Source organism: Morone saxatilis, unplaced genomic scaffold (assembly GCF_004916995.1).
Source record: "Morone saxatilis isolate NCDOM2014 unplaced genomic scaffold, NCSU_SB_2.0 Contig7, whole genome shotgun sequence".
Taxonomy (NCBI): Eukaryota; Metazoa; Chordata; class Actinopteri; family Moronidae; genus Morone; species Morone saxatilis.
In genome coordinates this window covers 12,487,812-12,496,239 of record NW_023340246.1, presented here as the reverse complement: position 1 = coordinate 12,496,239, position 8,428 = coordinate 12,487,812, and positions in this window count along the sequence as shown.

Below are 8,428 nucleotides of genomic sequence, written 5' to 3'. Positions count from 1 at the left end.
AAAGGCCTTATCTAGAGCCAGTGTTGGATTTGGAACTGGACTCAGGGAGGACTCCCAAGATAAAAACAGTTTATTGTAAGGTAAGAAAAACACAAAACATCCCTATTTTCAAGTGATTACACAAATGAAAACATGCATACTAATATTATATTCCATTTCTGCCAATAGATCCGCCTGAAAGTTGCATACTGGACCTATAAAATGAAGCAATGTCTACTTCTACAACTATTGCCCTAGTTGCCAATTGGATACTTGTGATGAGTCTGAGGAGGCAAAAGAATTCAGTAAAAAGGAATAAAAAGAATAAAGTCTGGGGAAAAAATACATATCATTTTATAGCAGACACATATTTGTCATGCCAGATAGAGAAACTTAAATATAGTAGAGTACTGTTACAGTAAAGACACTTTACACTATGACATGTTACAATATGATAGAGTATGACTCAACACTACACAATTACTGCAGTAGGAAATGGCATGATAAGTCATACAAAATGGTTCAGTAAAATACAAAAGTGCCAAAATAATATCATGTTGTATGATTTAACTGAATGTGATAGCACACAATACAATGAAATATGTATCTACCTTTTTCCTCCAGATGAGAATTAATGCTACTATTCTCCTGCAGGGAGCCTTATTTACACTTGTGTCGGTACATTTTGTTGTGACAAATAAATATCAGAGAAGCAAACGTACAAGTGATGAAGTGACATTTTCCCATCAGCTTTCACCGACTGGTTTAAATGATGGCTTTCATCCATCTGAGGATGACAGACCTGCAACAGAATTATATTTTACAGTGATTTGAGAACGGTTATTAAATGTTAGGTCAAGCATGGCTCAAAACAGAAATGCCTTGTCTGACTCAAACAGCCTCTAGTTTTGATCAAACCACAGTAATTCATTGCAATAAATGCAACGGGTCAATCAACCCTACATCTGAAATGTGGGCAGCTTTATGTGCCAACAGCACATGGACTATGTTTCCTTCCGCTGGTTGAAAATGGAGCAGATTCAGTGTGATTACTGCTGAACAGTGGGCTCCAAGGAAAAGAAGTATAATGAAAAACACACTGTTGGTCAAAGTTGCCCTGCAACATTGCCTCAAAATGTTGCCCGTGGCCACCACTACCTACTCCTCTCTTAGCTTAGATTCTCTGCTTCTGGTCGACCTATATTTAGCCCCGCCGGGACTCCAGTGATTATACTAATCTCTTCAGAAATCCACCATTCTCTCTGCAAGCTGCCAAAAGTTGGCAGCCGTCGACATTGTATAACAAAGCCAGGGTTCCCTCAGATGTTAACCAGGAAGTAAGTGGCTTTGTTGGGGTTTTTACATCGAAGATTAAAAGAGTAAGATTTTCAGGATGCTATAAGCACACTTTCATTTAAACAGTCTCAGATATAGAAGTGTTTATCTTTTAGAAGCAGTTTATTTCACCAAAATTGCTCTCAGCTTTATTTTGAGTAGTTTATGTTCAAAGAGTGTTGGTTTAGATGAAAATTCTGAAAAAGTTGTATTCATGACGTGAAAAAATATCTTTAAAAAAAAGAAAAGAAAATCCACTTGACCTTCATTTTACCCAAACTGCCCTCACACACACAAATCTCACACTCCCTTTTACACTTTGTTATTATTGTCGTTTGTTGTCTGTAATCTGGGAGGCGAATCTTCCACCTTATTGGGGCTGACGTTCAACTACCCCCATGTTTACATCAGAGCCGGGGTGGTTGCCATGGAGACGGAGTGCCCCTCTTAACTGGTGCACTCAGGAATAATGCATTGTTGAACAGTGCCTGAGGCTACGCACACACACACCCATACACACACACTAATCCTTAACATCTGCTATAGCGTATGTGTATATGTGTGTGTGTATATGGGTGCGTGTGTGTGTTTGTGCACGTGCATAAAATGCACATCAGTGCTTCACTTTCAAATCCATTGATAATCAGAGTTAAGGTGGACTCCATTAGATTCATTGGTATTTGCCTACAGCAGTATGTACATATACTGTACTGTATGTGTGTGTGTGTGTGATGGTCAAAGTCATGGGGGGGGTGAGTGAGGACTGACATATGTGAGCCTCTTCCACACTACTGGTGCTCCCTCTAGTGGCTGGTGACCCTCACTGCTCTCACACACACATACACACACACACACACACACATACATACATACATACATACATGCACACACACACAGGAAAAAAACCCTAAAAGATGATGAAAATAAGAACAATGACTGATAATTGGTGACCATCTTTTAAATATTTTTAAATTCAGAGCAGAGATTGTACTTTTAGAAGCTGCAGATTCACCAGAGGACAAGAAAACAGAGCTTCCTGTGGAGAAGATCTGGCTGCTGACTGGCAGTTTGGAGAAGATCTCAATATGGGCTTATGCTGGAGTCCAGACAGATCCTGTTGGGAATCAGGTACTCGTCCTGAGGCGTTGTACCTGCAATAATTACCCTGCTCTGGAAATAAGTTCATAAGGGACTCACAGCCCAGCTACAAAAAGCACCCATAGTATGGGCTGGCTCCAAGGACAGAACCAACACCATTAGTAAGTTTCAACTTGCTTCTGAGGAGACAAAGTTTATCTCCACTGCAGACTTACTAGCTGTAGTGTGGAACAAGACAAATATGAGCAATAAAAAGCAAGTTAAAGAATAGTGAGATGTTTTTAAAGTATAATTACGGTGTCTTGAGGTGTAAGTCTGAGATGTGTGTGGCAGAGGAAATCAGAAACATCTGCTAATGCAATCAGACAAAAACAGAATAAGATTCCTGCACAACAAAAGCTGTTTAACAAGGGTAATTGCTGCTTGAAATTTGCAAAAATCTGATATTTTATGCATGCATGCTACATTTAGATGATACATTCCTTGTTTTCAGCCTTCCAGAATCAACAAAACTATTTTCTTTTGTGTGTTTTTACTGCTTTGCCAACATTAGGTTGCTCCTTTCATGGCAATGAACCTTGTTTAAATTTGAATGTGAATTTGAATTTTAGAGGATAAATGAGGGAGGGGATGAGGGGTGAGAGAAAAAGAAAGTGGGGAGAGAGAAAGAGAGGTTGTCAGTTGCCTGTCTGTGTTTAATGGAGGTCCCTGGTGTCGCCCTCAGGCTCCTTCACTTCACAATTAATGGAGGATCTCTCTGGGGAAAGCCATGCTTCTCAATAACACCTACACACACACACCACACACACACTCACACACATGCACACACCTAGCAATAAACCTTTAGTTTAGCTGAACTCTGCACCGGAGCGCTGCCTCGACGTGAGCCCCATCTCAAAGTTTGTTCTGTGGGTCCTGAACAACGCCGGCTGCAGGTTTTTGTCTATTCAAACCCTGAACTAGTTCTGTTTGTGCAGCATCACCAGCCGCCGTATGAGCTCCACACAAGGGGGGATGGAAGAGGGAGTGGTGGTGGTGAAAGATGGTATTGAGATGAAGGGAGGTAAAGGGGGACTGGAAGGAAGGAGCGAAATGCTTTTTCCTCAGAACTCAGGGTTGATTATATCTCCGCTCTGATCTGTCCGCTTTGGTTTTTCTCCCAGATCTGCAGCATAGCAGCTCCCGGTGTGGCTTTGTGTGTATGTGAGTGTGTGATTATATGTTTGAACCACTCAAAACAGCACAAAAAAAAACACTTTCATATGATAGTGTAATAACAAGACACATGCTGTTGCAGGGTTAGTAGACTACATTTACCCATAAATATTTCTGAACTCAACCTCTAACAATTAAGCATGTTTGGTTTAGAGAGACTGAAACCAACTAGAAGATATATCACGCCCACAAATGTCATTCTTGTCGCCTCAGTTCATTAGAGTTTGATTTCTTGGGACTGACATCAACCCTTCAGGACTTAAAATCAAGTTTTTACTTCTGTTTATTTCATAGTTTGGCAAAATACAACAAATATTGCCTGATGGTTAAATTTACAGATCAAGGTCACCACAAAAGTTGACACCATTGTGTGTTTCCTCGTCCACCAAATTTCATCAAAATCAGTTTTTCAGATATTTTGCTTACAGACAAACTAACATAACTTCCTTGACAATGGTTGCAATTGCAAGTGAGAGAAGATCAAATAGATGCTGGTGATACACTAATATTGATATTTGAGACTTTTTTATATATCTTATTGGTGTCTTATTATACATTTCTCTAGCATTTCTGAACTGCAATGTCATGTTACTTATCAGCTAAAATCTATACGTTGATGCTGCTATATCTGTGATAAGCTAATGTCAGCTGATATATAAGCCTCACCAATATATTATTTAATCTTTACATCTTTCTATACATTTCATCATCTGGGAATAAAAGAGTGTTGTTTGAAAGGAAATCTAAGTGTTATTCAGTTCCCGCACACAGTTATTACATCTGCATTGATTTATTAAAAGTTGACATTTAGGTCACTAGAACCTTTATCAAGACACATCAAACATAAAGGGACACAGTGAATAAGTGCAGCCTGTGATTGTGTGATAGTTCACCTTGTGAGTTGGAGATGTGTCCAAGATCAAGACTGCAATTTGTCAAAACATATCGATACACACAATAAATATAAACAACTAATGCTCTTAAAGAGGAATATATATGTTTATAAATCAGAATTAACATTCATTTTAAATTAAGTTTACATTCCATGAAATTAAGATTAAGAATCAAGAAGTGTACAATCCACGTGAAAAGAATTAAGATAAAACAGTCACAGTTCAAGAGTTTGACATTAGAAGTAGTATTATAATACATGTTATAATTCATGAGACCAGGTTTAAAGATAAAATTAGGTCCATAATGTATCAGGCTGAGGTTAGGATTAAGGTCAAAATTATAACTATCACCCATGAACTAAATATTACAGTTAAATTAAGAATTAAAACTATGAAGAAGGAGATTAATTTTAGGATTAACAGATTAAAGCAGAGTCTTTGGTTTAAAATCAGCCATGGATTTGATATAATTTGTCATATTAAGGTTTTCCCTAACGTTTATGATCAAGATTTTATGCAGTAATTAAAATAACATTCCTGATAAGTTGCCTTTGATGTCCTGAGATGCCATTTCCTGCCACGTCTCCCACCCCTGCATGTCGAGTGCGCATGGCGGCCTGTGATTGGTGAGATGCAGTTGTTCACCTGGACACCGCCGCTTTTCCCTCCATTTGCATATTCATCAGATGGCTCATGAATATTGATGAGCTGGCTGCAGGCGCAGTGGGTGCCCAGTGGCTGCAGGGCATTGTGGGAAATTAGCACCATCACTAATTGTGATCCACCGCCCCTCGAGTGTGTCAATCAAAATCAGGAAGGATGATACTTTTGGGGGCACCTGTAGCTCCAAATATGTATGCATGAAGAGATGGAGAGTGATCGAGGGAGAGAGAAAGAGATGTGTGTGTGTGTGTGTGTGTGTGTGTATGTGTGTGTGTCAGGCTATGTGATGACGTGCAGGTACATTCCAGAGCAGCGGAAGTTTCTTTTCAGAGTGAAGTGCTGTTGTTGCTGCCTGGACTCAATTACAACTATAGTGCAACTCTCCACAGTCGTCATGTGCTGAACTCAGCTGACTATATGGGATGCAAACATCATTTCACTTTTTAATATAAACCAGTGAGAGGTAAATAAAAGAATGACAACCTGATGTTGATCATTATGGGACAAGCTACCATCACTGTAAAAACAAAATCTGATTAAACTTTAAGAATAGCATTCCTTTTCCCCTTGAAAATGCCGCATCCTCATTTAGCCTATGGCTATTTATGCACAATGAGTGACAACAGTAGTTTAACTCAATTCTGCAAATAAACAAAACTGAACGTTTGAGTACCCATTCAGCACCTGAAATGTTTATAACAAGCCACAATGTAATGTTGGTCAGAATAAACAACATGCTAGTGATTTTAATAAAAAGGTGTTTTACAATTAAAATGGCTTACTCCTTTTGAAGTATTAGTGCGCTTGGTGCATTTCATTGCAAACTCCCCTTTAGATTTTGAGATCTGTACAAAATGTACCTTTTGCAATTCCTTTGGGAAGCCTATTAGGTGTTCCCGATATATCCCGATATGACTGCATCACAGTATTGATGTGTACAGGTGGAGATTTGGACATGGTGGTGGCGAAAGGAGAAAAGACAGGGGCCTAGCCAAATCAATCAAGAGTCATCCTCTGGGGACTAGGAATATCCATGCCATGTTGAGATATCCCTCTTGATCAAGGTGCTGCACAGATGGCCATCACAGTAACGCCAATAATGTGGTAAAAAAAACTGTATACATGCATCTTGGACCTTGTCTTCTTTGCCATTGTTGTTCAAAAGTATCATTGTGTTTCAAACATACTGTGATTCTTTGCTTTTGTTTGCAGTGAAACTGAAACCGTGTCTCCAAGAAATTATGTTTGGATTTTACACATTTTTATTCATAATTATGTTGTGGTGACAACATAATCGCTACCTGGATAAGATTGTTATTTCATGCTTCAACACTGCATTTATGTGCTGGAGTCACAGAAGAATGTATAGGGTAGATGGTGGCTGTACAAAATGTAGGAATGTCATACCAGAGTTCTGGCTTCATGTCCAGACTCCTGTCTGTGGGTAGGTTTAGGCAGCAAAAGGACTTTGGTTAAGGTTCAGGGAAAATCTGGATTTTGGTAAAATGTAAAAAATAAAAGATTTCTCAAGTCACTGCTGACTTTTTCTGTATTAAAGTTCTATATGTAACTTTTATTTTGTTAATAATGACACCAGTGGCTGTTAAGTGAATTCAGCGTCCTGTTGCCCACACTCATACTCCATGACTTCATGATACTAACTAGCTTGCCATTTACAAATCACCCCATCAGCCAACACCACAATGCAACCGATGCCAGATCCAAACTGCATAGCCAAGCCAGACTTCACTTACGCTACAGCTAGTTATTTTAACCCTTGCTTTGCATCACTCTTAGCTAGTAGAAATCAAACATTAGTTATACTTCTTTGCTTTGTACCACTACATCATTTATTGTTGGCTAGCACAGTGGTACTCAACCTTTTTTCTTAAGGGACCCTAAGTTTTCTAGCATACTTTAAAATAAAGAAGGCTTGACCCCCATTAAACTTTGGTGACCTCTAGTGGGGGTCATGACCACCAGGTTTGGACCACTGGGCTAGCAGACTCCGTTTATAGCTATCATTAGCTAGTGTTGCACACAGTTGACACTGTAGGGAAGCGAAGAAAGAAAATATTTGGGAAGGTGCATAAACTTCACATCCTTTGAATTTTCATGGAAATCCTACCCTCGTCATAGAAACACATAATCAGTCCACAGGAAACCAAAAAACATAGGGAAGATCCAATTTTTTAAGTTACGTTACAACCTGTTCACTCATTAAAAAGTGATCAATAGATAAAATGCTTCAGAATTTTAAATATTTGACCTTTATATTAGTGAGAGTGTCACAGGTGGTTTTGTCTCAGATTGCAGAAAACTTAGTCTGGCCACCCGCAAATAACCTACAGACAACTCACTTCTTATAACCCATTTTAGATATACCACAGTTTACAGTCTTTAAAGTGAAGTTGGATTTGATGACAACATGACAACACTTTGGGTTTGGGTGGTTATTACCTTGTCAGTGCTCATGTTTCTACTAGAAGAGTGACTCAAACTGCTTTCCCCAGGTGCTCCTTATGGTCAGTGCAATTCCACCTAGAGACCAAACAGAGACACTTAATCTGAGGGATTAGTGTTTTTGTAAAACTGAGAGCTCTGACTGAAACATTATGAAGGACCATGGATGAAACGTGAGAGATATGACAACAGAGAAAGGACACTCACACCGTGTGAGAAAACAGCACAATTTATACACCTTCACAGAGTATCACACACCCAATACATGCACCTACTTCACACAATTTGTAAACTGCAGCTCAACAAGCCCTAGAGGCTAAACATTGGATCAATACACTGACAAGGATCAGTGGTATGTCTGTTACCTTTGTTAAGTTAACTTAACAGATTTATTTTTTTAATTTTGTCACAGTAAAATATCCTCTTATTTATTGACTGATTTATAATGAATGTGCGTTTTCATATTAGTCATATTAGGTAGGAACTTTTGTGAGCGTGGGTGGAGCTGAGGCGGGCTGAACAAATACAATTTTTAGCTGTTCATGGTATTGGTACCTTGAGCGGCAGCTCTACAGGGCTACAGGGCTACAGGGATTGCATGTATTGGGATTGCATGTATTGCTCAGATCAGATTTTTATGTTTGGCTGTTTATGTTTGATCTAGAGTGAAAGTCAAATAATGTTTACACAGAGGTCACATTGCAAAAAAATTATATTTTTAATTTGGGCCGCATATAAAAATGCCTAAATTGTGCCTGCAGTGTAATGGTAAATGGACCTGT